The sequence below is a fragment of the Ranitomeya variabilis genome, chromosome 5, assembly GCF_051348905.1.
Source record: "Ranitomeya variabilis isolate aRanVar5 chromosome 5, aRanVar5.hap1, whole genome shotgun sequence".
In the NCBI taxonomy this organism is placed as follows: domain Eukaryota; kingdom Metazoa; phylum Chordata; class Amphibia; order Anura; family Dendrobatidae; genus Ranitomeya; species Ranitomeya variabilis.
In genome coordinates, this window is record NC_135236.1 from 378,858,801 (window position 1) to 378,865,624 (window position 6,824).

Genomic DNA, 6,824 nt, shown 5'->3' on the forward strand with positions numbered 1-6,824 from the left:
CCAATTAATAATGAGTGTCCCACGACGATCTCCCCTATAGAACAGTGACATCGGGTGATGTCACTGCTCTATAGGACCCTCAGTGACACACATGGCATGGCGTCGCATGGTGCATGTCGTCGCATGGTGCATGTTGTCGCATGGCGCATGTCGTCGCATGGCGGATGTCATTGCATGGTACATGTCGCATTCCGTCGCATGGTGAGTGTCATCGCATGACGCATGTCGTCGCATGGTGTGTGTTGTATGTATGTATGTATGTACTGTATATGTATATGTGTATTTTATTTTATTTTTTTACATTCAACACATTAGCAGGATGATGGGACTACTACTGTCCCATCATTGGCTAATGTGTCACTCACTGTCACTGTAGCAGGCAGAGCCCGATGGGACTTGTAGTCCCATCGGACGATGCCTGCACACAGAGACACACACACACACACCACACACACACACACACAACACACACCCCAAAGACCACCCCCCAGCAGACCCAAGGACAAACCGGCGCCGGTCCGCACGGCGCCGGTCCGCACAGCGCCGGCGCCTGGGACCGCACAGCGCCGGTGCCCGGGACCGCACAGCGCCGGCACCCGGGACCACACAGCGCCGGCGCCCGGGACCGCACAGCGCCGGCGCCCGGGACCGCACAGCCCCGGCGCCGGGGACCGCACAGCACCGGCGACCGCAAAGCACAGGCGCTGGGGACCGCACAGCACAGGCGCCGGGGACCGCACAGCACTGGCGCCCGGGACCGCACAGCACAGGCGCCGGGGACCGCACAGCACCGGTGCCTGCCCGCACATCCCTGCCTAGCCCCGCCCGCCCCCAGCACAGCCCCGCAGGCAGCCTCAGCCCCGCCCACAGCCCAGTCACTCTTTATGAGTGACTGCTGTCTGTGGAGCCTGGGGTCATGCCTGCTACTGACGTCACGTCAATTTCCAGAGTCTGGAAATTGATGTGACATCGGCGGAAATGAGTGGCGGCTGAAGCCTGGGGGTCACGTGACCCGGACTCAGCCACCAGCATAGCGCCGCTCACAGGCGAAAACGGCTAAGGAAGGTATTTACACAATTCATCAGGGGCCCCGGGGGGATACATTGGGGGGTTAATTGAAAGTAGTGGACAACCCCTTTAACAGCCGAGATTATTTAGGCATTTTGGGCGACCAAGTGCATCCAATGGTTCAAGCACTGTTCCCGGAGGGGAACGCCATCTTTCAGGATGATAATGCAACAATTCATACAGCTAGGATCGTTAAAACATGGCACGAGGAACATTCTAATGAAGTTGAGCATCTCATTTGGCCCCCACAATCCCCAGACCTCAACATTATTGAGCATTTATGGTCGATTTTAGAGATTCAACTTAGACGTCGATTTCCGCCGCCATCGTCGCTCAAAGAACTGGAGGGTGTTTTAACTGCAGAATGGGCTAAAATTCCTTTGGAAACAATTCACACCTTGTATAAATCCATATCTCGGAGAATTGAGGCATAAATCGCCGCAAAAGGCGGGCCTACACCATATTAAACTAACTTTTGTTGATGTTTCCAGGTGTTTCCATTATTTTGTCCAACCCCTGTATACTGTATATATATATATATATATATATATATATATATATATATATATATATATATATAGCACCCGCTAGGTTCGTGTGGTACTTGGGCCGGGTCCGACGGTTCTTAAAGGGGATGCCATCGCACCAGTAACGCGGTCCGTGGCCCTGGGCGTCCAATAAAATTTAAAAGTCAATTAAAGGGGAGGGAAATCAAGTTTGTAAGGGATTAGTTTGTGACGCCACCCATGGTGCTCGGCAATAGGGAAATGGCAGACACTGTAGTTCAGGTCCACTGTGGCAGATGGTGATGCAGCAGAGATCTTTCAGCTCTCCATGGGTAAAGCTAGGCCCCAGGGCAGTTAAAGATTTAAAGTTAATGATGGTGAATGATGTGATACAGGGCAGGTGAAGCAGTAATAATTCAGAGGACACAGCAGGGTTCAGTTTCCACACTTTTACTTACACGGGTTAATCATGGGTTTCTCGGTGGTGGCGGCCATCTTCCTGTGGCTGCGCGTGCACAGATTGAGTTCTATGCTTCTCAGGGCTTCAGAAAAATGGCCGCCACCACCGAGAAACCCGTGATTAACCCAGCTCTGCTGCTTGCCTTGGACACCAGGTCGCGGCGTCACCTCACCTGAGGAAGGGACCCTGCTCATGTGTTCACCGTACCGCTCACCGCACCTCAGCATCACTGCACCTTTGCTGCCGCCTACCACTACCGCAACCCCCCATGGACACCAGGCCGTGGCATTGCCCACCTTAGCAGAAAGGGACCCTGCTCAGGTGCACGCCGTACCACCCCCCGCGCCTCAGCATCACCGCACCTCTGCCGCCGCCATGCCTCCTGTGACCCTGCTGTACCTCAGGTAAGATACCTTAAATTCGAACAATAAGACGGTCCCCCATCTCATAAAAATCTTTTTTTCTGCTATTTTCACCCCAAAATTTGGAATGCGTCTTATGGTCCGGTGCGTATTATAGTCCAAAAAATACGGTAATTCTTACCTATATCTACTAAGAATCACAGAAATTGTAAGGCTGTGTGCACACGATGCGGATTTAGTGCGGATCTGCAGCATTTTTTTCCACGCAGAAACACTGCAGATCCGCACTGTGATTTACAGTACAATGTAAATCAATGTAAAAAAAAAAGCTGTGCACATGGTGCACATAAATCAGTGCGGAATTGCTGCGGATTTCAAAGAAGTGCATGTAACTTCTTTTGTGCGGATCTGCAGCGTTTCTGCACCCCTCCATAATAGAAATCTGCATTGGGAAAAACTGCACAAAATCCGCACAAAATCCGCATCAATTCCGCACAAAACCGCACTAAATCCGCATAAAAACCGCGGCAAATCCGCAGCTGCAGATTCTGCCAGGAGATGCGGATTTTGTGCAGAAAATTCTGCACCTCTTTTCTTACGTGTGCACATAGCCTAAAACTGGAGTATACAAAAACCTTTGCCAGTAGCTACTTTACTATGTTACTTTGCAATGTATCTGATAGGAGATTGCTGCCATTTCTCCACTTATGAGACATTTATTCTTCTCCACTCTTGCCTCTTGAACTTGTCATCCACTAAATATTGAATGAAGATGCAGAAATGTCCCCATGTATGTTGTGTATGGAGCGAGTCATTGTCCACCAGCTCAGAGTCAATAGCAAGTTAAAAAATGGAGCCTACAGAGGGAAAAACTGGTGAAAATACAGCAAAAAGACATATAATGGCAAGAAATACTGTTATTCCTCATATGCACATAAGGCAGCTTATTTTGAAACATTACTTGAAAGTATAATCAGTTGCCCTTTGAAAAGATTAAGATAACTTGAAGGGGTTTTCCCACAAATATACTGTAGTCAATTTTAAAGTTGATTAAAATTCAATACATCTTGGAATAATAATATTTTCCGCAACTGAATGTGTTTTAAAAAAATGTTCCTGTTCTGAGATAATCTTATAAATGTGCCCCTGCTGTGTGCTGTGTAATGGCTGTGTCTGACCGTGCAGGAACATGGTCTGATCATACCACAGCTCCAGGGCAGGAGATGAAGCAAAAGAGTATACAGACAGGACAGCAGGGGATCGCAGCTGATTTTTTGTGAGCGGTGAATCATTTCCTTGCCTGTTTTAAAACATGTTTGACCTCAAAGAAATAATTATTTGCAATCCCATGCTGTAATGCTGTTTACAATCTTTTGCTTCCCCCCTTCCTAACAGCTGTGGTACAATCAGACCATGCCCCTGCACTGTCAGACACAGCCATTACACAGTACACAGCAGGGGCACATTTATAAGATTATCTCAGCACAGGAAATAATGTTTTAAACATATACAATTGTGGAAATTATTATTATTCCAATATGCATTGATTAAAATGAACTTTGTTCATTGAACAACCCCTTTAACCCCTTTCTGCAATCTGACATACTATTCCGTCCATTTAACCTGGGACTTAATCCCTATGGACAGAATAGTACGTCATTACCGAACGGCCGCGCACACGGGGGGTGTGCGGCAGATCGTGGCTACTTGTCAGCTAATTGTCACAGCTGACACCCGGCACTAAGTGCCAGGAGCAGTAACAGACCTCTCCCGGCACATTAACCTCCGAAACGCTGCGATCAAACATGATCGCGGAGTTCCGGAGCCGGCACAGGGGCTGACAACACCTCTGCCTTTGGATTGGAAACCCCGTGTCACGCTGCGGGGTCCCGATCGCTGCCATGGAGACCTGATGTTGTCATAATGACATCCAGGTCTCCAGAGCTAAGAGACTTCCAGTCATGCACAGTGCATGTTGGGAAGTCTCTAAGGTTAGCGCACAGAAGCTGCAGCCCTGACATCTTCTATAGCATGCAGATCTACATGCTATAGAAGCGATCAGCCTGCAAAAAATGAGTGTCCCATAGTGGGACACAGTGTAAAACCAAGAATGAATAAAAAAAATTTTTTTTTAAGAATTGGAAAAATATTAAAAAAAATAAAAATAAATAAGAATAAAAAATAAATATTTATTCTATCAATAAATAAATATTTGAGTGAAAAAAAATCTAAACAGTAAAAGTACACATATTTGGTATCCCCGTGTCCGTAATGACCCGCCCTATAAAACTGTCCCACTAATTAACCCCTTTAATAAACAACATAAAAAAACAAGGCAAAAACAATACTTTATCATCATACCGACGAAAAAAATGGAATAACATGCGATCAAAAAGACGGATAAAAATAAACTTGGTACTACTGAAAACGTCATCTTGTCCCGCAAAAAAACAAGTTGCCATACAGCTCCATCACCAGAAAAAAAGTCTAAGGGTATGTGCACACGTTGCGGATTCTGCTGCGGATTTTTTCGCAGCGGATTTGGAAAATCCGCAGTGCAAAACCACTACGGTTTTCACTGCGGATTTTCTCGCGGTTTCTTCTGCAGATTCCTCTGCGGTTTTTCAACTGCACTTTCCTATTGGTGCAGGTTGAAAACTGCTGCGGAATCCGCACAAAGAATTGACATGCTGCGGAAAATAATCTGCTGCGTTTCCGCGCTGATTTTTCCGCAGCATGTGCACAGCGTTTATTTTTTCCCATAGGTTTACATGGTACTGTAAACTTTGGGAAAACTGCTGCGGATCCGCAGCGTCAAATCCGCAGCAAAATCCACAGCGTGTACACATACCCTAATGGCGCTCCTTCCCTTCCGAGATCTTCCATGCGCCCAAACAGTGGTTCGCTCCCACATATGAGGTATCTGTGTACTCAGGAGTCAGGACAAATTGCACAATAACTTTTGGGGTCCAATTTCTCCTGTTACCCTTGGGAAAATAAAAAAAATTGGATCTGAAGTAATTTTTTTGTGAAAAAAAGTTAAATATTCATTTTTTTTTAACTCCCCAACAAAAAAAAAATTGGTTCCAAAATTGTGCTGATGTAAAGTAGACATGTGGGAAATGTTACTTATTAAGTATTTTGTGTGACATTTCTGGGTGATTTAAGGGCATGAAAATTCAAAGATGGAAAATTGCAAAATTTTTGCCAAACTTCCGTTTTTTTCACAAATAATCATATATTCATATATATATATATATATATATATATATATATATATATATATATAGTCATATCAAAGAAATTTTACCACTGTCATGAAGTACAGTATGTCACGAGAAAACAATGTCAGAATCACTAGGATCCGTTTTAGGGCTGTCCCACACGTCCAGATAATTCCGGTACCGGAATAAATCGGTACCGGAGTTATCCGTGTCCGTGTGCCTGGGAACTCACGTAGGCCATACATGCGGCACACGTGTGCCGCCCGTATGGCGAGTGGGTACCACACGGAGCGTGTGGTACCCACGCGTGTGGTACCCTGCATGGCGCTGAAGCCGCGATTCATATGTTCCCTGCAGCAGCGTTTGCTGCAGAGAAAATATGAATAATAGTGTTTAAAATAAAGATCTATGTGTCCGCCGCCCCCCCACCCCCTGTGCACCCCCCCCCCCCGCTGTTCTGAAAATACTTACCCGCCTCCCTCGCTGCTTCCTGCTCTGGCCGCGGCTTCTAGTGTATGCGGTCACGTGGAGCCGATCATTTACAGTCATGAATATGTGGCTCCACCTCCCATAGGGGCGGAGCCGACTATTCATGATTGTAGATGATCGGCCCCACGTGACCGCATACAGTAGGGGGCGCGGGGCAGAGAGGAAGGAGTGACAGCCAACGTGGGAGCGGGTGAGTATTTTCAGGACAGCGGGGGGGCGCACAGGGGGTGGGGGGGCGGCGGACACATAGATCTTTATTTTAAACACTATTATTCATATTTTCTCTGCAGCAAACGCTGCTGCAGGGAACATATGAATCGCTTACACGGAGAACGTCCGTGTGAGGTCCGTGTTTTACACGGACCCATTGACTCTATTGGGTCCGTGTAATCCGTGCGCTCCCACGAACACTGACATGTCTCCGTGTTTGGCACACGGAGACACGGTCCGCAAAAAATCAATGACATCTGAACAGATGCATTGATTTTTATGGGTCTACGTGTGTCAGTGTCTCCGGTACGTGAGGAAACTGTCACCTCACGTACCGGAGCCACTGACGTGTGAAACCGGCCTAAGCATTCCAGAGTTATAAAGGGACAGTGGTCAGAATTGTAAAAATTGGCCTGGTCATTAACGTGCAAACCACCCTTGAAGGTAGAGGGGTTAACACTGCACAAGCCATTGACCGATGTAAAAATAGGTGTCGGATTAGACT